The sequence below is a fragment of the Pipistrellus kuhlii genome, unplaced genomic scaffold (assembly GCF_014108245.1).
Source record: "Pipistrellus kuhlii isolate mPipKuh1 unplaced genomic scaffold, mPipKuh1.p scaffold_m20_p_1, whole genome shotgun sequence".
Taxonomy (NCBI): domain Eukaryota; kingdom Metazoa; phylum Chordata; class Mammalia; order Chiroptera; family Vespertilionidae; genus Pipistrellus; species Pipistrellus kuhlii.
The window spans coordinates 53,823,033-53,847,780 of NW_023425404.1; the positions used below are offsets into that span (position 1 = coordinate 53,823,033).

Sequence of the window (24,748 nt, forward strand, 5' to 3'; positions counted from 1 at the left end):
TCTGGTAGCGACTCTTTAAGTAATAAATGATACTATCAGTATTCATTTCTGTTGAAGCTTTTTGGACATGTTGTAAATATGTGGCTTCCCTTCAAATGCAAGTTCTCTGATGTGGCATTTGTAATGATGTAAAAACGATTGTGATTATGTGTGATTTTATGGCCTGGAGCAATCATAGATTACTTACTTGTGGACTGCTATGAATTTCCATGGAAACCAAAACAACTGACATAAAAAAGGCAATGGAAGAATTTTATGTGTTTGGAATTTCCCTTCATAATTTCCCTGGTTGTCATCATCCTGTCCCATTCTATCATAATATTTGTCTTCTACTTTTTGTCATGAGGGCATTTTCAAGAGTAGACCTCCATGTGACTACTACTGTATGTCTAGATCTGTGTGTGTGTGTGTGTGTGTGTGTGTGTGTTAAAATGTGTTTTATGAATGTCCTTATTTCATCTCCTTCCACATGGCACTTTGACATGCAAAAACTGCTCTTGTGGCTGTCTCTAAACAGGAAATCTGATTTTCCCCTTGATCTTGGCTATGTCTAACTTGGCTTGGAGGACATGTTTTCCCCCCTCCACATTACTTGGGTCCTCCTAAGAGAATTCCATTTGTTCCTTTTTATTTTCAGGAGAAAAAAAAAGAATAAATATGTTCAAATGTCTAGAAATCAAAGATCAGAGAACTTGTGTAAAAGTGAAAGACAATTCTGGTTTCCGTAAAAGCTTAGCTAAACATAGCCCTGTGTACTTGTTACTTACTGGTATTCTTGATTCATTATTCTCTGAAGATTTGATGCATACAAACATATCTATATAATTGAATCTTCCTGGTAAAGACAGTTGAAGCTCAGAGTTTAAGTTTCAAAGTCATGTGCAATCAGTTACAAGGCAAGTCAACTTGACAAGTATAGTTTTATGAAGCTCAAAATATACAAAAAAAAGCATGTATTAGGAATAAAAAGATTTATCATGGAAGAATCTATAAGGCTGAAAAATTAATGGAGGATGGAAGAGTATCTAGAATGGTATATGACTCTAATTTAATTTACTTGTTTTTCCCTGTTCTGTAGCATAGATGAATGAGTCCTTTTTTTTTCTTTTTCTTTAAGTTCAAATATACTAGAATTTTTCATTGAGATATCCAGAGGCCCTCTATTGAAAATAATTCTGGCGGGAGGGAGAATTTTCCCCCTCCTTTCCCTTATAGTACTTCTGGCGGGTCTAATCAAATTGACATAAGACAGATGAACAGGACTAAATACCCAAATTTATTATGTATATATCGATAGATAGAATGGTCCTATAAGAATAAGGGAGCTGAGGACAGATCAGGCAATTGGGGCGATTGGCATCTTAAACTAAAGAGAAAGGGAGTAGTGATTTGGACTTTAAAGGAAGGTAGCTGAAGAGAACTCAAGAGTGTTGATTTCCAATGATGGTCCCTTCATGTAGGAAGACATTACCTGTGGACACTTTATGAAATGAAATTCACAGAGGGCCTTTATTTATTAACTAGAGGCCTGGTGCACAAAATTCATGCACAGGTAGTGTCCCTAGCCCAGGCCAGTAATCAAGGCCAATCAGGTTGGTTGACTTCCCCACCTCCTCTTTCCCTTGCACCCTCAGCACCCCTTTGCTGTTGCTGGTTGTCTGCCATGCTCCATGCTGCCCCCTTGTGGTCAGCACACATCATAGCGAGCAATCAAACTCCTGGTCTCCCAGTGGAACTCCCAAGGGGACAATTTGCACATTAGCCTTTTATTACATAGGATTTTTTTGTTAATCCTCACCTGAGGATATTTTTCCATTGATTTTTAGAGAGAGGGGAAGGAATGGGCTCATGTGCCCTTTTGGGGCTGGGAATTGAGCCTGTAACTGAGGTACATGCCTATGACCGGAATCAAATCTGGGACCCTTTAGTCCATGGTCCAATGCTCTATCCACTGAGCAAAATTGACTAGGACCACAGATGGTCTTTAATGAGCAAGGTCAAGGAAAGTTTTGCTAATGGTGGATGGATGCTTCCTGTGCAGTGTTAGGTACCCTTGATTTACCTGACAACATGGTTACTACCAATCAAGAATACTACTTCATCAAGGACAATAAGGGGGTGGGGCATGAGTGAGGAAGGATGGGGGACTGAAATGGGGGTTGAAGACAAATATCTGATACTTTAATCAATAAAGAAATTAAAAAAAAATTACTTTAGCCCTAACCGGTTTGGCTTAGTTGATAGAGTGTTGGCCTGCAGACTGAAAGGTCCCAGGTTCGATTCTGGTCCAGGGCATGTACCTTGGTTGTGGGCACATTCCCAGTAGGGGGTGTGCAAGAGGCAGCTGATCAGTGTTTCTCTCTCATCGATGTTTCTAACTCTCTATCCCTCTCCTTCCTCTCTGTAAAATATCAATAAAATATATTTTTAAAAAAGAATACTGCTTCAGCCTTACACTTATGCTGGGATTTATAGTTTATAACATACACCACATTATTCAATTATAATAATACACACACACACACACATATACATATATATATATATATATATATATATATATATACACACATACATATACATATATATACATATATATATATATATATATATGCCCAACAACTGGAATGGCAGGATGACTAGAACGACCAGACCAACCGGTTGCTATGACATGCACTGCGGTGGCCAACCAGCCCAGTCTAGGCACTGATTGGCGCCCCCTCCAACCTCCTGTGGGCCCTCCCACTGGCTGCCCCCCAACTCTGATCACCAGCTGGCCTCCTCCCCTCAGCTGTCCCCACTCCCGATTGGCCCCTGCAGGTCCCCCCCATAGGCCCCTATCTTGGGGGCCAGCTGGCCAACCCCCTGGGGCCCCTCTCACAGCTGGTCAGCCCCTGATAGGCCTCAATCACTGGACAGGCAGAGGGACCCTACCTGTACATGAATTCGTTCACAGGGCCTCTAGTATATATACACTGAGTGGCCAGATTATCTGAATACATAATAATATGGCCATTCAGTGTATATCCTATTTAATAAAAGGCTAATATGCAATTGTCCCCCAACTAGGAGTTCAACCAGCAGGCAAGTTGGCCAACTGCTCATGTGCCCTCCCCATGGCCAGGCTGGCAGGACTCAACCAATGCACGAATTCATATCCCGGGCCTCTAATATACATATATACACCAAGTGCCAGATTATTATGCATTCAGAGATCATAATAATTTTGCTACTTAGTGTATATAAAAACCCAAGTGACTGTTACCCTGTTTCCCCAAAAATAAGACAGTGTCTTATATTAATTTTTGCTCCCAAAGATGCACTAGGTCTTATTTTCAGGGGATGTCTTATTTTTCCATAAAGAAGAATACAGTACACATTTATTGTTAAATGAAAATAAAGGAAATTTATTACCTGTATATGGTACGGTAGTACGGTAGTTGTCAACACAAACCAGACAAACTGAATCCTACAGTATCAAGAATTTACTCATTTATTCAATGACAATCATGTCATCATCTTTTGGAACATCATCATAAAAATCCAATTCCTGAATTTCCTGGTGAATTTCTTGTGACTCCATTTCTTTCAGAATCAGTGGACCAAATCTCTCATGTTTAGCCTAGGGGTGCCTTATTTTCGGGGGATGCCTTATATTTCACTCAGAAGGAAACCTGTAAGTAGGTCTTATTTTTGGAGGATGTCTTATTTTCGGGGAAACACGGTACAACCAAACAACTGGAATAACTGGTTGGCAGTCGCTATGATGTGCACTGGCCACCAGGGGGCAGATGCTCAATGCAGGAGCTGCCCAACCTCCTGTAATCCCTCCCCCTGGCTGGCCAACCTCCTGTGGTCCCTTCTCCTGTTCTTTCCCCCCCTGGCAGGCCCCAGTTGGCCCGGCCCTGATTGGCTTGGTCCCGATCAGCCCTGATCATTGGCCAGGCCTAGGGATCCACTCCTGCATGAATTCAGGCACTGGGCCTCTAGTTATGAAATAATTTAGGGACATTTTCTGTTTTTATTTTATAGCACACCCTTTTCCCTCCAAACAACACTGCTTTTCCCAAACAAGTGCACACTCACTGGTCAGCCTCCCTTCTAGTACTCATCAGAGTTCTTAGTTGTAAACAACTGAGCCTATTGTCAAAAGAAGGCAAAGCTACAAAAACATTTAGTAAGAAAAAACATTTTACTTGCTAAGATAGACTGCAAGGAGTTCAGGCTTTACAAGGATTTGCTTGTCAAATATAAAACAAGCATTTAAAAGAAAGCCACTGCAAGATTACCAAGTTCACAGTTATTATGTTTATTGTGGGGGAAAAAGAAGCATTTAAATCACATTAGTATTATAACCTCAAAGATTGTGTCATATCTTCAGATATCAGCATTGCAAAGTCAATAAAGTTAGAAAACAATAAAGTTCTTATTTGGAGTCAGTAACTTACAGAAAAGGCTCAAGATTTCATTTATTGTGAGGACCAGAACTAGATAGAGCAGTCCTGGGTCTTTTAAGTAAATTTATAGATTTTTTTTTTCTTTCTTAGAGAATGGAAAGGGGGGGGGGAGAGAGAGAGAGAGAGAGAGAGAGAGAGAGAGAGAGAGAGAGAGAGAGAGAGAGAGAGAGAAATTTCATGCACGCCTTCTACTGGGGATCAGGCCTGCAACCCAGGCATGTGTCCTGACTGGGAATCAAACCATGAACTCCAGGTTTATAGGTTGACACTCAACCATTGAACCACATTAGCTGGGTCTGGGTCTTTTTAATGTGACTTTATTTGGGGAGAAGAGAGGGGCTCAGAGATCAAGTGTTTGTTTTTCCTACTGTCTGTGGGACATAATGTGCATCTTTTTCCATAATGCAGAAGGAAAAGGTTTTACTTTTACATCAAGTCTTACTTCTACACCAAACTAGCTGGTCTATAAAGAAAGAAATTTATTATAGGGCATTAGGTTGCTTTCAGAATTTATGGGAGAGCCTGGATGTCACAGAGCTAGGGACAGAGTCAAGAAATATGTGCAATCATGCCACTGGCTCTAGCAGAAATCATGAAGCTGCTGTCATGTCCCACCAGTGAAGTGAAGGAGTAGACTCCGGAACCCTAGGACACAGCTGTCCCAGAAGCAGCAACGACATCTGTCATCTCCCTGCATTTATAAGAAAACTTGATGATTGCACTCAGTCAGCACCTCCCCTTAATCATGTCCACTCTTTGAGGGAACAGCTGCTGGGCAGAACCAGATCATGAACCGTGTACTCTAACTGCAAGGCTGTCTGATAAGTAATATTTTTAGCTTTCCAGCCTGTGTAGCAGAGGGTAGCAGGTGGCTGAAAGATTGTACAATGAATAGTTATTCAAACTGTAATCTACCTCATGTGGTTCCTTATGTGACTGCCCCAGTGCGCTGTATAACCCCACTCTCACCCCGAGAGATGGGGTAGGCACATGATCTAGACCTTGCTGGTCCCAGGATTTTGTTTCCTGTCCTCAGTGATTGGTCCAGAGATGGTCTTAGGATCTAGGCGTGGTCAAAGCCCTTGACATAGAGATGCAGGTAGAGAAGCCTTATTTTTTCAAAAGAGCTGCTAAGCAGTGATAAAGGAAGCCAGGAGCTGTCTGCTTAGGAGAGAATAATGGCAGAGAGAAAAGCAGAGGTGAGAGTGAGAGTAAGCAGGAAGTGTGGGATGGGGAGAGAGTGAGGGAGAGAGAAACCATCCTGAAGGATTGTTCGAGAGGTCCTGAGCCTGTATTTTCCAATTAGGTGAACTCCAAACCCTCTTTTTTTTTTTTTTTTTTTTTAACTTAAGTTTGTGTGAATTAAGTTTCTGTTATGCAACAGAAATATCTGGAGTGATATATATGTAGTATTTTTGTCATCATTTGTGTCCTCCATTTATATAAATAAGTTAGACAGGGCCTGGTGCAATGGAAGTCTGATGCTCAGGAATGAAAAGCAGCTGAAACCCAGAGCCCCAAGAATTGAGCAGAAGCTAGAGACAAGCTGGTAACTGGAGAGGTGCTCATGGAAACTGAGGAGGACTGTAAGTCTGGCTGTGCAAAAGGTCAGGAGTGGAGGGTCATACTCAGGCTGAGGAATGTAAGGGAGGTTAACCACCATAGGGTTGTCAAAAGCCTGTGCAGTACAGGGCCCAGAGGAGGGTGTACTGGATTAGAAAACAATGGCAACTCTCCTGAATCAGTATATAGCCTCTGATACCTTTTCTCTCTAAGGAAAACCTATTTTTAAAAATTATCAAGGCTGAAATCGGTTTGGCTCAGTGGTAGAGCGTCGGTCTGTGGACTGAAGGGTCCCCAGTTCGATTCCGGTCAGGGGCATGTACATGTTGCGGGCACATCCCCGGTAGGGGGTGTATAAGAAGCAGCTGGTTGATGTTTCTCTATCATCGACGTTTCTAGCTCTCTATCTCTCTCCCTTCCTCTCTGTAAAAAAATCAATAAAATATATTTTTTAAAAATTATCGAGTCATTTATACATAAATAGTTGCTCAAGGTTAATTAATATGAAAACTTACTAGTAGTATTAACAACAACAAAAATTGATAACAATAACAAAAATTGAGCTGTGTTAGAAAAGGGAAATATTGCTATTGTTACATAGCCTTCCAGAGAATGATAATCTCAACAGTCTTTGGGTCATAAGCTGGTTTCCACTTTCCTGAGAGCTTATAAGAGCTTCTGAGAAGAACTAAAACATATCCTCAGATTATTACAAAAAATTTAAGAAGAAGGAATACTTCCAAGTTCATTCTATGAAGCCAGCATCACCCTAATACCAAAACCAGATAAAGAAAACACAGTAAAAGAGAATTACAGGCCAATATCCCTCATGAACATAATGCCAAAATCCTCAACAAAATTCTAGCAAATTGGATCCAGCAGCACATCAGAAAGATCATACACCATGATCAAGTGGGATTTATCCCAGGGATGCAAGGATGGTACAATATCCGCAAATCAATGAACAAGATACACCACATAAAGATTGAGAGATAAAAATCAAGTCATATCAATTGATTCATAAAAAGCATTTGACAAAATCCAACACCCTTTCTTGATAAAAACTCTCAACAAGGTGGGAATAGAAGGATCATACCTCAACATAATAAAAGCCATATATGACAAACCCACAGCCAACATCATACTCAAAAACTAAAACCATTTTCTCTAAGAACAGGAACAATACAGGGATGCCCACTCCTGTTTGACATAGTACTGGAAGTACTAGCCATTGCGATCAAATAAGAAGAAGAAATAAAAGGCATCCAAATTAGAAAAGAAGATGTAAAACTGTCCATATTCACAAATGACAAGACACTGTACATAGAAAACCCTAAAGACTCCATCGAAAAATTATTAAGCTTAATAAATGAATTCGGCAATGTAGCAGAATACAAAATTAATGCCAAAAAGTCTATGACATTTCTATACACCAATAGTGAACTTACAGAAAGAGAGACTAAAAAACAATCCTATTTACCATCGCACCAAAAAAAAAAAAAAAAAAAAATTAAGATACCTATGAATAAACTCCACTAAGGAGGAAAAGACCTGTACTAGGAAAAGTACAGGACACTGAAAAAATAGATAGAGGAATAGATAAACAGATGGAAGAACATATAGTGTTCATGGATTGGTAGAATCAACATCATGAAAATGTCCATACTACCCAAAGAAATGTACAGATTCAGTGCATTCCCAATTAAAATACCAACGGCCTAGAGAATGAACTCTCCAAAAACTCATCTGGATAAAAAAGATCCCAAATAGCTGCAACAATCCTGAGAAAGAAAAACAAAGTAGGTGGGCTCTCAATATCAGATATCAAGCTGTATTACAAAGCCATTGTTCTCCAAACTGCTTGGTACTGGCATAAGAACAGATACAGTGGTGCCTCGCATAAAGAACGCCTCGCACAGCGAACGCTGCACACAACGAACTTCATTTCATGATTCATACAACGAACTTCGTTTCACACAACGAAGTCGCCCGAGCTTCCACGACTGCTTCGCCCGAGCTTCCATGATCGCTGCCGATGTATTGCATCCTTCCGCGCAGGCACTGCAGGCAGTCGTTAGTCACTGCGCTTAACTTAAGCACGTATCGCGGCAATCGTTCTTCATTACGAATTAAATCACGCACGTATCACGGCAGTCGTCCTTTTAAGTTAAACTCAATATTTTTTTTATATCATGGCTTCTAAAAAAAAGCAGGAAGGTGATTTCAGGTTTTTCATGAAACCATCGGCCAAAAAGCAGAAAATGGATGAAGTTGTGCAAGATTTGGTAGACTCTACTTAGTCTGTCTTAAAATTAAAAAAATGTGTTTTTTTTTAAATATGTTTTTAGATGTATCTAAATAAAAATAATAACAAAAAATTTATCTTTTTTTATGTCATCTTAGCATATTTTATGCTACAGAACAAATTATTTTTTTTAACATGTATTGTTATGGGAAAACGCGTTTCACATAACGAACTTTTCGCATAACAAACTTGCTCCTGGAACGAATTAAGTTCGTTGTGTGAGGCACCACTGTATATAGATCAATGGAATAGAATAAACCCAGAAATCAACCCAAAACACTATGGTCAATTAATATATTTTTAAAAATATATTTTTATTGATTTTTTTTACAGAGGAAGAGAGAGGGATAGAGAGTTAGAAACATCGATGAGAGAGAGTCATCAATCAGTTGCCTCTTGCACACCCCTACTAGGGATATGCCCGCAACCAAGGTACATGCCCTTGACAGGAATTGAACCTGGGACCTTTCAGTCCGAAGGCCAATGCTCTATCCACTGAGCCAAACCAGTTTTTGCATGGTCAATTAATATTTGACAAAGGAGGCAAGAACATATAATGGAGTCAAGACAGTGTCTTCAATAAATGATGCTGGGAAAATTGGACAGATACATGCATAAAAATGAAACTAGACTGCCAACTTACACCATACACAAAAGTAAACTCAAAATGGATACAGGACTTAAACATAAGATGGGAAACCATAAAAATACTTGAGGAATCAACAGGCAGCAAAATCTCAGACATATGCCAAAAGAACTTCTTCACTGATACTGCTCCTAGGGCAATGGAAGCTAAAGAGAAAATAAGCAAATGGGACTACATCAAAATAAAAAGTTTTTTCACAGCAAAAGAAACCATCACCAAAACAACAAGAAAGCCCACTGCATAGGAGAACATATTTACCAATGTTATCACTGATAAGGGCTTAATCTCCAACGTTTACAGAGAGCTCCTACAACTCAACAAAAGGGAAGATAAACAACCCAATCAAAAAAATGGGCTTCAGACCTAAATAGATTCTTTTTGAAAGAAGAGAGAAGGAAGGCCAAGGGATGTATGAAAACATGTTCAAAGTCACTAATTATCCAAGAGATGCAAATCAAAACAACAATGAGGTACCATCTCACACCTGTTTGAATGCCTATCATCAACAGAATCAACAAATGGACAAGTGCTGGTAAGGATTCAGAGGAAAAGGAACCCTCAAGTATTGCTGCTGGTAATGCAGACTGGTGCAGCCACTGTGGAGAACAATATGGAGTTTCCTCAAAAAACTAAAAATGGAACTCCCATTTGACCCAGAGATCCCACTTCTAGGAATATATCCCAGTAAAACAGGAACACCAACCAGAAAGGATAGATGCACCCCTATGTTCATAGCAGCACAATTCACCATAGCTAAGATTGGGAAACAGCCTAAGTGCCCATCAGCAGATGAGTGGATTAAAAAACTGTGGTACATCTGCACAATGGAATACTACGCTGTGGTAAAAAAGAAGGAATTCTTACCATTTGCAACATCATGGATGGAACTGTAGAGCATTATGCTAAGCCAGTGGTGGGCAAACTGTGGCTCTCGAGCCACATGCAGCTCTCGAGCCATGGTTTACCACTCTGTTGACCGAGTTTGCCAACCACTGGAATAGGGACTTAATCACAAGGAACAACAACAGCCTGTAATTATTGAAATTGAGAGTCTAGGTCAGTGGTCGGCAAACTCCTTGGTCAACAGAACCGCAGTTTGCCGACCACTGTGCTAAGTGAAATAAGCCAGTCAGAGAAAGAAAAATATCACATGATCTCACTCATTTGTGGAATATAATGACCAACATAAACTGATGAACAAAAACAGATCCAGAGACAGAGAAGCATGGATCAGGCCATCAAACCTGAGAGGGAAGGTAGGAGAGGGAGGGGGTAAAGGGTAGAGATCAACCAAACTTGTATACATGCATATAAACCTAACCAATGGATACAGACACCAGGGGATGAGGGCATGAGTGTGTGTGTGGGGGGGCATTGGGACGATAAGGACACATATGTAATACCTTAATCAATAAAGGAAAAAAAAATAAAAAGGAAAGAAAGTTTATGAGGAGGTCACCAGGTAACAACCCTCACCATAGTCAGTTGTGTGGCACAGATTAAGTCCAGACAATTGTCAGGTATGTGGTTGGGGAATGAGTTGCTCATTGTTTTCTGCTTCAGATTTCACCATGGCCAGTGTCCATCTCTCAAGATGGTCTAAGCAGGATATTTCTGGGTGTATTGGGGGGAGGTATATATGTGTATCCTCAGCTGGTCCAAACCCAGGGCATAGAGAGGAGAGCAAGAGCTTTGTAAGTACCAGGGCCAGACATCCAAGAGTAACCTGGGCCATACTCATGTGGGCTGTGAATGCACTAAGCAGGTGGTGAAAGGTGCAGAGGAGCAAAGCAGAGATCTCACCCAGAGCTGCCAAACCATCCCATTTGTTTAACATGTCAAGTTCAGTACCACTAAAGGCCATTGTTCTTATTATTCTCTCTACCCTGGAATGTTTTTCTCTAGATGCTTCTCGTGGCTGGCTTGTGTTCATCCTTTAAATTGCAGCTCAGATGTCACTTTTTCCACCACAGCTTATCTAAAGTAGTCCCCCTTCCACTTCTATCACATCTTCCTGGTTATTTCCTCTATAGCAGTTATAATCCCAGCTATTACCTTGCTTATTTGGTGTTCTGTCCTCCATTAAAATGCAGAGCCATGGGGACAGAGGGGTGTGTCCCCAACATCTAGAACAGGGCCTGGCATATAGTTGGTGCCCAGTAAGTATTGGTTGATGGAATGAATTACTTGGGGGGAATGAAATAGAGCAATTAATTAAATAGAACAATTAATTAAATTTTGATTTGCATAAGGCTTAAGAGCTTTCTGGAAATGAGCATGAATTTTGTCTACAGCCAGGATTCAGACACTCCAGTCATAGCCAGCACCCTAGAGCATTGCTGACAAAAGCCAGATATCTGGAGCGACAGCTGGTCTCTTGGTAGGAAATCCACAAGGACAGAAACTATTGCCTGATTTAAGTTAGAATGAGCCTATGAAATGAGACAGACAACATTTTGAACCCACTAGCATAAGGCGAATGGGGCTGCTTTAAGAGGCTTTTGGATCCTAGGCAAAGTTGGTTTGCTAGAAGCAGCCTGGGGGCATGACCCTGCCTATGGGATAGTAGCTGAAAGGCAGTGTTGTCATCAGGGAGCTCCAGATGGCATTTGGCTGCCTATCCTGAGACAGATGGATCCTAAATGTGTGAGATCAGAGTGGTGCCCTTGAGTTTCTATCCTGGAAGCTCAGTGGTGCAAGTAGGGATGTTGGATGAGGTCTGAAAACAACAAACAATATTTTAATTGTGCCCCCTAAAAGATATGCAAAAGTCCTACCCCAGTACTTTAGAATATGACCTCATTTGGAACTAGAGTCCTTGCAGATAATTTACTTAAGATGAGGTCATACCGGTGTGGGGGGAGTCCTTGACCCAACGACTGGTATCCTTATAAGATGTCCAGTAAAGATAGAGACACACAGGGAGAACACTATGTGATGAGAGCAGAGGTTGGAATTACGCAGCCGTAAGCCAAGGAATGCCAGAAATTGCTGGCAAACCGGCAAAAGCTTGGAAGAGTGATGGAAGGACTCCTCTACAGGTTTCAGAGGAAGTATGGCCCTTCAACACCTTGATTTCGGACTTCTGGTTTTCATAACTATGAGACATAAATTTCTATTGTTTTAAGCACCCAGTTTGTGGTACTTCGTTATGGCAGTTCTAGTAAACTAATACACTAACACAGCCAACAGACACAGTGTGTCCCCAAAAGTGTGTACACACCGTAGCAGCTGATAGCTCAGTTTTGAAAATGAAGTGTACTTTAATGAACACTGCCTTTATAATTATTCAAAATGTGTATACATTTTTGGGGACAACCCTATATTAGGTTGAAAACCCTGAGTTTTGCACAACTAAATGCAGTAGGTTTTATAAAAGACTCAAAGCATCTTCAGCTGATAGAATGTAAAATCAGTATCATAAAGGCTGATCATCATTTGTTCAAACCACTGGTGAACACACAGCTTTTGGCACCTTTTAAAAAAATTACACTTTTTATTTTGTGGTCATTGTAGACTCACATTCTGTTGTAAGAAAGAATAAAGAGGTATGCTGTGTACCCTTTTCCCAGTTTCCCCAGTTTCCCCTCTACGTGGCACCTGGTAGGAATGATGGGTACAGTGTCATAACCAGGATATTGGCATTTCCATCTCCACAAGGAGTCCTCTTGTTGCCCTTATATAACCACATCTACTTTCCTCTCACACCCACCCCCTTCTCAGTTCTTGGCAATCACTAATCTCATATCTATTTCTATAATTTTGTCATTTCACAGACCATTATATAAATGGAATAGCATAGCAAAACCTTTTGGGATTTCCTCCCCCCCCCCCCCCTCATATAATTTCCTGGAGATCTATCCAGATTGTTGTGTATATCCATGTTTGTTCTTTTTTATTTCAGTTTCATTAAACTACCTTGAATTAAAGTATGGATAATTCCATGGTTTCCCTGTTTATTCTTCAGTCATGAAACACTCTCAGTTTACTGTAGTAGTCACCCCTTATCTGCAGTTTCAATTTCCAGGTTTCAGTTACCCTTGGTCAGTTACCATCCAAAAATATACAAAATGGAAAACCATGCGTTGTTCTGAGTAGCATGATGAAATCTCTTGATGTCTGCTATGTCCCACCTGGAATGTGAATCATTCTTTTATCCTGGTCTGGCATCTCTATGCAGTATACAATCCCCACTTTTTACTCACTCAGTAGCCCTCTCGGTTATGAGATAGATTATCTTGGTATTGCAGTGCTTGTGTTCAAGTAATCCTTATTTTTACTCAATAGTGCTATATTTATATAACTTCTACATGTATATTGTTATAATTATTCTATTTTATTATTGGTTATTGTTGTTAATCTCTTGCTTTGCCTATGTCGGCAACTAAGTAATTGCGGATTTTTAAAAGAAAATCAAAGACAATTTTTTCATGGAACTAAATAACTTTATTCTGTAATGTATTGCCCATTTTGATCAATGACCTTTTGCCATCTTTAAGGCAGCATCATAATCCCACGTTCAAAAAACTTCTGGTTTTTATTAGCAAAAAACTGAATCAGGTACGATTTGACATCATCATCATTATTGAAATTTTTACCATTCAAGGAGTTTTGTAAAGATCGAAACAAAAAGTAATCAGATGGTGCAAGGTCAGGACTATATGGTGGATGTGGCAAAACATCCCAACCAAGCTCCATTAATTTTTGCCGAGTGACCAAAGATGTGTGTGGCCTTGCATTGTCATGATGGAATACAACACCTTTTCGATTTGTCAATTCGGGCCGCTTTTCTTCAACTGCATTGTTTAATTTCGTTAGTTGTTCAATGTAGACATCAGAATTGATCGTTCGGTTGGGTGGTAAGAGTTCAAAGTAGACAATTCCTTTGTAATCCCACCAAACTGATAACAAAACCTTCTTTTGATGAATATCAGCTTTTGATGTTGTTTGAGTTGGTTCACCTGGCCTGCTCCACCATCTTTTCCGCTTGATATTGTTGTAAACAACCCATTTTTCATCGCCAGTTATCAGTCGTTTTAAAAATGGATCATTTTCATTACGTTTCCTTAGCAAATCGCAGCTGCTAATGCGTTGCGTTAACTGTGATTCTTTCAGTTCGTGAGGAACCCATGTATCGAGTTTTTGAACATAGCCAAGTTGTTTTAAGTGATTTTCAATGCATGTATGTGATACATGAAGCTTCTCTGCAATCTCACGTGTTGTACTGTGACAGTCCGAATTGATTATTGCTTTGATTAGGGCGTCATCAACTTCAACTGGACGACCAGAGCGTTTTTCATCTTTGAGTGAAAAATCACCAGAACGAAATTTGGCAAACCAATTTTGACACTGCCGTTCTTTTAAGGCTTCGTCACCATAAACAGCACATAACTTTTTATGAGCTTGCGATGCGTTTTTCCCTTTGCGGAAATAAAAAAGCAAAATATGATGAAAATGTTCCTTTTGATTTTCCATTTTTCAACGAACGCCAAACGAAAACTACAAAACAGATCAAAAAACTTTTTTTTACTGATTAACAGCTGAATAGCCAACTATCAAATAACAAAATGTGTTTTACATTTGTACTACGTCTGCAAACCTAAAAATTCAACTGAAGCCATATATGTGTGGAACCCGCAATTACTTAGTTGCCGACCCAATATATTAAACCATCGTAAGTATGCATGTATAGGAAAAGATGTAGTATATATAGGGTCTGGAACTATTCAGTTTCAGGCATCCACCGGGGGTCTTGGAATGTATCACCCACAGTTGAAAGGGGATTACTATACATAATATGTGCAGTCTGATGGAGTCAAAGCACCAAACTTGATTGAAAATAAAAACTTCTCCCCTCGGCACAGTCCCCAGTCTAGGCCTGTTGCCTAGGAGAAGCTTGAAGTTGCACAAGTCTGGTTGGCTTCCTTTCCCATCTTAGCTTCTGGCCAAGGTTTCTTGGCCTTCCAGCATGGAGCTAAGGTGGAGGAAGGAGATCAAGGGCTCAGAAATGCTATACAAACTGATCCTATTGATAATGGCTTCAAGCTGTCTGGATGATCACCAGTCTGACCCTTGATGGTGGTGCCCTCCTGTATTCTTGGTTGGTAGCTTACTGTGTCCTCAGTCCATGAATGCTGCTGGACCTCCAGCTTCTCCTTGCGAAGGGATGTTTGCCCCTGCAGGTGACCTCTTGGACAAGCCCTGATGTGACCTCCTGCCATTGGCCCACACCCAATGCAAGGGAACACAAACACATCCTTGACTGGCAAATTTTGGGAGGACTGACTGCCTCCTCTGGTCTCTTCTTTGAGCAGTTCATCAGCCTATCTGTTTCTCAGAGCCAGTCAAAATTTTCTGTGAACTCAATTGCTGGGGCTACACATCAAGCTGTCTACATGGGCTTGTTGGTGCCCCCTTACTAGGCTTGAATGAAAAGACAACATCTGTTCATTCTTGCCTGGGTGGGTAGAACATAGTGTCTACCCACAGCTCTCTGTATATTCTTTTATATCCTCCAGGTGAGTGAAGGTTCAAGTATTATAACCACTTGATCAAAACTTTGAAAATTTTGCATCTGCCAAAACCAGCTTGGCTCAGTGGAGTGTCTGTCTGCGGACTGAAAGGTCCCAGGTTTGATTCCGGTCCAGGGCATGTACATTGGTTGCGGGCACATCCCTGGCAGGGGGTGTGCAGGAGGCAGCTGGTTGATGTTTCTCTCTCATCAATGTTTCTAGCTCTCTATCCTTCTTCCTTCCTCTCTGTGGAAAATCAATAAAACATATTAAAAAAAAAAAAAGAAAAAGAAAGAGAAAAATTTGCATCTTTGATCTGGCACCTTACTTTGATGTACTCTATCTGTGTATCTTGATGCAACCAGTGACAAAATAGTGTGTTAGATTAGAACCACGTTTTTTTCTACTTTGAATTTATGACATAATTTTATTCAGATTCTCCACATATGTCTTGGCTTCAGCAGCTACTTTTGTTAGAAGCATTTTGGAGCCACCTCATAGACTTTTTTAGGGCCCATTATCACTTCCAAGCTGTGTGAACAAGCCACTGCATTTTTAAAAAAAAACTCATGTGTGATGTGACCACCGAAGTTTCAACCTGAGCCACAAGTAACCATTCTGATCTTATTAAAAAATATTTCTTGATTTGAGAGACAGAGAGAAACATTGATTTGTTGTTCTGCTTATTGATGCCTTCATTTCTTGATTCTTGTATGTGCCCTGATTGGGGATCGAACTTACAACCAGGGCACCATTCGGATTTCTTTAGGGGAAGTTTACCTTGTTTGTCTCATTGCCATTCACCAACACCATGACATAATCATTCATGGAATGTTTTTAAAAAAATGTTTTTATTGATTTCTAGAGAGGAAGGGAGAGGGAGAGAGAAAAAGAAACATCGATGTGAGAGAAACATCAATCAGCCGTCTCCTATATGCCCCTCACCCAGGATGGAACCTGCAACTCAGGGCATGTGCCCTGACAGAATTGAACCAGCAACCTTTTGGTCTATTGGATGATGCCTAACCAACTGAGTCACACCAGCTGGGCCATTTATAGCTTTTAAATAAGATGTAAGATTTGCAGTTGCGAGTTTATACTTTTAGAATGATGAATGATACAGTCGCCTCCTTTTTTACTTATTCTCTCAGATGACATTCATAAGAAGCCCAAAGTAATGTTGATTGAGGTAATTTTAGATAATTGTGCCTTCTCCAAACAAAATTCCAAATAAGTCATTACTTGTTCCAAATAAAGTAATTGAGAGAATGCCTTGTATTAAGAGTGACTTTGTATTTTCTGAGCGAGAATGTTTGAGGACACCTCTACCTCTGATAGGGGGTATATGATATTTATTCTCTGGTTCCCTGGGCATCCCTGTGTGTGCTCATTTGCACCTTCAATTACAGCTACTTTATGCTGGGGCCACCCGTGCAGTTTTGTAGGACAAGAAACACTTCTAAAGGCTGCTAAATGGAAAGGAAAGAATGACTCTCTGAAGTCACCGTGAGTGTGAATTTAATTTCCAGGAACACAGAGTTCAAGCGAGACTCAAGCAGAGGCAAAGTAATCAAATTTCGCTTTCCAGACCCTTTCATTGATTGATGAGAATAGCACCTTTTGTATTTGTTCTGTTGTTTCTGTGGCCTTCTCCCAAGGCTGCAAATCTTTAGCAACGATGATTCTACAAATTATCAGAAGCCCTAAAATGAAGCTTTCTGCCTCTGCCACATAAAAGATGGCAATAGGGACTAGCAGGTTAACTGCCTGTTTCTCAGCAGATGCTGTTGTTAAGGTTGGACAGGACTTTTTGTTGGAGAGTGCCAAATCATTTTTCTTGTAACAAGTCAGTGGGCTCTAGCTGGTAAAGATCACAGCAGGCTCTTAGGAAGGGCAGATTCTAGCCTGGCCCTGCTGTTGAGTAAGTTGGTAAATCACTTTTCCTCACTTTGTGAGTGTAATTGCGAGGCAGAGATTCTTAAACTTAGTGTTCATAAAAATCATCTGTTAAAAATGCACTTGCCTGAATTTCACAATAGAAATTTTGTTTCTGTGGGTTTGACGTGGGTTTTGGAGTCTATATTTTTAACCAACATGCATGTGATTTTGATGCAGGTGATTCACACTTTAACAATGACCTATAGGGGCTTAATCACAAGGAACAACGACAGCCCGTAATTATTGGAATCGAGAGTCTAGGTCAGTGGTCGGCAAACTCATTAATCAACAGAGGGGCAAACTGTGGCTCGAGAGCTACATGTGGTTTGCGAGCCACAGTTTGCCAACCACTGTCCTCTAAGGGATGCTAGCATCCTTTCCTTTTTAAAATATATTTTTCCATTTATTTTTATTTTTATTTTTAAGAGAGAATGGAAGGAAGGGGAAGAGACAGAGAGAAAATAACATCAATAGGTTGCCTTGTAGATGGAGCCTGCCACTGAGGTACGTGCCCTTGACCGGAATCAACCCCAAGATCCTTCAGTCCGAGGGCCAGTGCTCTCATCACTGAGACAAACTGGATAGGGCCCAGATCAATTCTTAGTGTCTGTGGAGATGACAAGTGGTTACCTTCCAGGGAGTCAAGTAATGAGGGTAGATGTTAGGAGGATGGAAGGGAGAAGACTGGTTATTAAAGGTAAGTGCTCAAGTCACTGCTCAAGCATTTCCTTCAGGCAGCTTATTCTCGTAGCGAGAGTGGTTGGGATGGGGAAAAAGGAATTTAATTTTGGGGTTATTGGTATCAGTTCTTCCCATCTTTCAATAGTTAGTGTTGCTTAAGGCTGAAGGCTATATGAGACTAAGAATGATTAGTCAGGGCCTCCCTCTTCTCAAAACTGACTTAGAAACTTGCTTCACAATTTTTTGAATGAAATAACCTAATTTTCCAATTCTCCCATTGTCAACTATCTCTGTCTCAATCCTTATCCTATAAGCAATAACTAAACTATTTATTCAAAAAGGCAGGAGGGGGTTTCTGATGGTTGCCTTTTGAGTTATATCCTTTTATAAAAGGAGTGGTGAGTTATATGACTACTCCCCCTTATCTTCAGGTTCTCCTTCTCTACCTTTCAATCTAATATCATCTGGAATATTTGACTGTCAGAAACGTGATGGAACTGCCTGAAGCTACATAAATTGCAAAACACTAAGTCATCTTTCTATTTGTTCTCTGGAGAATTTGTTAAAAATCACAACACTTTCCTTGAAATCGAAATAAAAAGTTTGGCAGTGTATACCATCTGACAGAGACTGGTCACATACCACTCCTACTGTTTGGGGTCCCACTCAGCCATTTGAGTGTTCCACTTTCTTCTGGAACTACTTGATACCTCAATAATTGTGGCCTGGAAATTCCACCCACTTGCCACTAGTATGGACTTCCCAGTGTCCCTGAGATGCTTAAAGCCTAAACGTGTCCTCCAAATCTCCAGTATGTACGCAGTGACCCTCCCAAACAAAGAAACTAAGTCTTCATCAAGAGAGCCACAAGCAGTGTAGACATAGAAACACACATAAGGTAGTCAAGGATCATTTTCAGCTTGACACAAGAATCAGAACAGGGGGGGGGGGGGAAGTAGGCAATCAGAAGGACCAATTAAGGGCTATTTGGTTTTGGGAACAGATGTGCCTGATTAGCATGCAAATCTCATTAGAATATAAACAAGGGAGAGTGTGGGCAGCTTTAGAAGTACACGCCACTTCAATTTGGCCTGCTTATTAGGCCTTCTGATTGTTAATATCAGGCATCCTTAATTTTGACTATGGGATCTTTGTGTACTATCTCACGTTACAAAAGGCAAAAGCTGGTTTAAATCTCCACTGCCCCTTATAATCTTAACAGTCTTGTGTTGTTGGGGAGTTTGGCATACAGATCAAAATGAACTTACATCTTATCCTATTGATTTCATGTTAATATCAATATGTTGAGTCATACTGAATTATGCATCTACTAAAATTCCCAAGGGTTTATTTTATGTACTGCTGTTATGCTTCTTTTTCATTAACCTTGTTTTTATTCAATTTAGGAGGCCCAGATTAGCACTTTAATTTTATAATCATTTCAATTTTTCTATACTTAACTAAAATGATTTAGTTCTTTGTATCCATCTATTAATTTCTTTGGGGAGGGAATTGTTTATGCCATTATGTAACACTAGGGGCCTGGTGCATGACTTGGTCCTCGTGTGGGGTCCCTCACCCTGGCCAGCAATCGGGGCGATAAGGGGCCATCTCCCCCAGTCCCAGTTGGGGTGAATCAGGGGTGAGGGACCGTGGGAGGTTGGCTGTGGGAGCAAACTGACCAGCAGGAGGCAGCTCCTGTTTTGAGTGTCTGCCCCCTGGTGGTCAGTGCGTTTCATAGTGACTGGTTGACTAGTCATTGGGTTGACTCCATAATGGTCATTTAGGCTTTTATATCTATATAGATAATTGCTCTCAGTGATACTAGCTACATCTTTTCTGTATCACCATCTGAATTACCAATAAGCCTACCTGCTTTGTCTCAGTGGATAAAGCATTGGTCTGCAGATCAAAGGGTCCCAGGTTCAATTCCGGTCTAGGGTATGTACCTCGGTTGCAGGCTCCTCCCTGGCCTGGGCCCTACGTGGGGCTCATGCAGGAGGCAAGCGCTTGATGTGTTTCTTTCACACCAATGTTTTTCTCTGTCTTTACCTCACTCTTCCACTTTCCTTACAAAATCAGTGGAAAGCTATTCTCCAATAAGGATTAACAACAACAAAATTACCAATAAAAAAGTCTTGAATAATCTGGAGAGAGAAGGTTGTCACTAGAGATCTGCAAATCTCGGTTAATTTTAATCCACTTATTAAAACACTTTTGTAGTAATTGTTAAACCAACTATGAATGCATTAAATAGAACTATCACAGATCCCACATTTCTTGTTTGCAAAATATTTTGAGATATATTATCATATACTTTACTGAAACCTAGATACACTATGTCTACTGTATCTCCTAATTTTACTGCTATAAGAAAATGAGAATCTGACATGATTTTATTTTATATTTTAGAGAGAGAGGGGAAAGGAAAGGGAGTGTGTGTGTGAGGGAGAGAGAGATTGACATTGATGTGAGAGAAACATTGATTGGCTGCCTCCCATGTGCACCCTGATAGGGAATTGAACCTGCAATCTGAGTATATGCCCTAACTTAGAATCAAACTAGTGACCTTTTGGTGCCCAGGATGACATTCAACCAACTAACTCACACCGGCAGGAGCTGACATGATTTATTCTTAATGCATCCTTGCTGGCTCTTACAGACTGTGATTATGTTTGGCCTTCCTGTCAATAATTTATTCTAGTATCAGGTTGCCAATATGAAGTTTGCTGTTATTTTACTTCTTTCCCTTTTCCCTGTCTCCCATCTTCTGGTTCCTTTCCTATTCTCCATAATTCCTTACAGTTCTCCAGGATTGTGTGGAATAGTGCTTTTCAAGTTTCACTGTGTAAGGGAATCTGCTAGGGATCTTATTGCAATGCAGATTCAGATTCAGGAGGTCTAGGTGAGGCCTAAGATTGTGCATGTCTAACAAACTTATAGGTGCTGTTTATCCTCAGACTATACTTTGAGTAGCGAGAAACTAGAATAACTGGTGTTCTAGATAGGAGATCTAGATTTGAGTGCTTCCTAGAGCAGGAAGGTGGTCACTGGTGGATACTATTCTCAAGTTCTTATTCCTACACTTACAAACTCATCAGCAGCCTTTTCCTCCAACAGTATTTCCCTGTTTCCTTTATCTTCCATGTTTCTTGCTTCCACTGGCTCCTTTGACTCATCATTTTTGGGGTTCTCTCCCTCCCCATAGCATCTTTCTTCTTTCTGTTTATTGTCAGGCTTCTTGGGAGACCAGCCTTAAATTCCATAGTTCTATTTTACTCTCTCTTGGTTATTCCTCATTCAGCAACTCTGATCATGTCCTTCTCCTCTTTGGAACCTTTTTATGGTTCCCCATTTGCCGGGACTGACCAGCAGACCCTGAGCGATGGATGAATGGATTACTTGGACACACGTTTCTGTGAAAGAGAGGACTAAGGGACTGCTTGGCTATAGCAACTAAGTAGCCCTGTTCGCCTGCATCCTTAGGCTTTTATTGTAACAGCTAGAGGCCCAGTGCATGAAATTTATCCTCTGGTAGGGTCCCTAATGGCTGCTGGCTGCTGGCTGCCGGCTGCCAGCCAGGGCTTCCCTCCCTTCCCCTGGCCAGCCCTGCTCCCTGGTTGAACTCTCGGATGACCTCCCAGTCGAGGGGACAATTTGCATACTATGCTTTTATTATATAGGATAGCTTGAACTAAAATTAACTTCTAGATACAATCAGCAGGGTAAGTATCCTTGGGAAGACACATGCTTCTATGAGGTCATGTCAAAAGACTAAACAGAGATTCCAGTAAAACATCCAAGGGTTCAGACTTGTTTGGAGAAGTCAAGGCAGGGACTGCTGCCTTCAGCAAAGTCCCCCTAGAAACCCTCAACCTTTCAGAGAATCCTTATAGACTTTCTAACCAAGTTCTGTGCTTCCCTATACCCATGGTTCCTTATGGTGACATTCCACAATCTGGCTGCTGTTTCCTATCCAGCTCATCTCTTATAGGTCACACCAAGAAATTCCAAACTCGCCATGGTTCTTAGAGCACATTATTCTCTTTCTAGTCTCCTTGCCTTAGCTTTTGTTATTCCTTTATCTATAAAAGCTCTTACCTGCCTTAATACCTGGCTAACTTCTCTCATTCGTCAGATATTCCTTTCACTCTGTCCTTAGAAATCTAAGTTTTATCTCTGCTTATATTTATTTGCATAACCCAACAATAATTGAAAGAAGGGGTGCCAGTGCTTTCACCTTCCAGACTGCAGCTGAAAATATAGAATTATTGTAAGGAGGTGTTATTCTGACATGATGGTGGTCATTCTTAGTGAAGGAATTTAAAGATAAAAAAGTCACTGATAAAGTCACTAAAAATCTTATTTTTTAAAAAGGGGAGACTTAACCATCACTCTGTCAATTAAGAGGAAAAAGAATACATTTAATTAGTTCATCATTGTGTGAATTCGTCTAGCTGACCTACACAATATTCACTGTAGCTTCATGGGAATGAAGAAATAAAATAAAAATAATACTTTTTATCAGATGAGAATACTTTCACTAATGTGGTCCACAGAGACAGTGATGAATGATAAGGTTTCAGATGATAACTCAGAACTCTGAGTACACCTTGCATTGGCCACCCTTGGGAGCAGTGACAGACAGGGTCACTTGTGGGTTTACAGAGTGGCCTCATGCAAATCGCTACACTGATGGGAGTTTCTTGACAGCAACTGGGAATAGAGATGGAGAACTGTCTGAAAAGATGCACACACTGAGGCCTTGTAATGGATTATACTAGTTGATTATTTAAGCTATAGAGGCTCAAGACATTACATAAATTAAGTCTCAAAGAAAGTAGGCTGTGGCCAAATTAAAAGTTTTAATAAAATTTAAAAGTATTTCCCATAGTTGTAGTCATGATCTCTCAGACAACAAAAGTCATTTGTTATCATTTGTGTCATTTGCTATGGCACTTGCAGATATGAGAAGGGAGGGCAAAAGGTGAAGGTTGAAGGGCCAAGAGACCTAAAACTTTATTTGCAAAATGTTCTTTTTTTTTTTTTTTTAATATATTTTATTGATTTTTCGCAGAGAGAAAGAGAGAGGGATAGAGAGTTAGAAACATCGATGAGAGAGTATCATCAATCAGCTGCCTCTTGCACACCCCCTACTGGGGATGTGCCCGCAACCAAGGTACATGCCCTTGCCCGGAATCGAACCCAGGACCTTTCAGTCCAAAGGCCGACGCTCTATCCACTGAGCCAAAACGGTCCCGGCTGCAAAATATTCTTAATGTGTGTGTTTCAGAGATCAGTCTTAATGCTTTTTACACAATAGGTATCCTGTAAATGTGTGGAATGATTATAAAAATGTGAAATATTTAAAATTCAATGTAGCACATACCTGTACTGTTACTAAGGAATTGGTTTTTGTAGTGCAGTTGTGTGCCTGCTGGATTACATTGTGTCCTTGATTCCTGTGACTATAGAGAACAACATGCAAAAGAGAATAAAATTGTCACTTTCATTAAGGATCTAGCATGTGTTGATATAATTTCCTTTCCCTAGGGCTATGGAACTGTTGATGAATTACTTTTTAGCTGATATGTCTGGAGTGGGAGCTCCGGTCTCCATTCGCCTTGCGGCTTTCCTGGCCAGTCTCTCTGAGGGTAGTGACTCTCTTGGTTTATTTAGCCTTTCAGCATAATACATTTGACTCAAACTGACTCTTGATAGGTCGCAACAGAAAAGCAAGAAACCACAATCAGAGCTAGAGGCAATATTTTAAATTATGAAAGCTCATAGTCATAATGGTCTGTTTTGTGAAATAGTGCTAGATCATGACATACTTGTTCCTCTTTTGAGGATAATGCTCATGGGATAAAATTAGGACTTTTATAAGATCAGTGTTGAACAGTGGGCCACTGAGCTATAGAAGCAGATTGTCCTGGGTGTAAGTCCTGGTTCTGCCACTTACTAGCATTGTGTCTTTGGACCAGCTTTTATTTTTATTTTATTTTAAAATATATATATTTTATTGATTTTTTTTTTTTTACAGAGAGGAAGGGAGAGGGATAGAGAGTTAGAAACATCCATCAGCTACCTCCTGCACTCCCCCAGTTGGGATGTGCCCGCAACCCAGGTATATGCCCTTGACTGGAATCGAACCTGGGACCCCTCAGTCCGCAGGCCGATGCTCTATCCACTGAGCCAAACCAGTCAGGGCCAGCTTTTATTTTTTTTGAAAAAACTATTTTCTCATTGTAAAATAGTTAAGAATTTAGAAAACATAGTTGTGAAGAAAAGAGTAATATTCACATACCATATCAGTATTTTCTCATATGAAACATACTTTAAAGCACCCTTTCATCAGTTTATATGGTATTTGATTATTTAATAATTCTTATGGTTTTCAACATGGAGGGTGTGTCTTGATTAAGCCATGATGAGCAGTGCTGTGATGAATATCTTTTAATTAAAAAATAATCTTTGTCCAAGTTTCTTTTTCAGTAGCATAGTTTCCTAGGAAGGGTGTTGCTGAGTTTTGTTTGTACATTTTTTATATTTGTTTTTGAAGCAAATATTTACATTTGATAATTGAAGCAGAGAAAAGGGTGATTTAACTATCATAATGCTGAGAGAATTTGGGATAATATAGACA

At 40.3% G+C, this 24,748-nt stretch overlaps 1 protein-coding gene across 2 annotated transcripts in view; it reads left to right on the forward strand.

Moving 5' to 3' along the window:
• Positions 1 to 24,748, forward strand: part of GPR176 (G protein-coupled receptor 176) — a 108,496-nt gene that overhangs the window by 1,381 nt on the left and 82,367 nt on the right. The gene's annotated exons all lie outside the window — the stretch shown is intronic.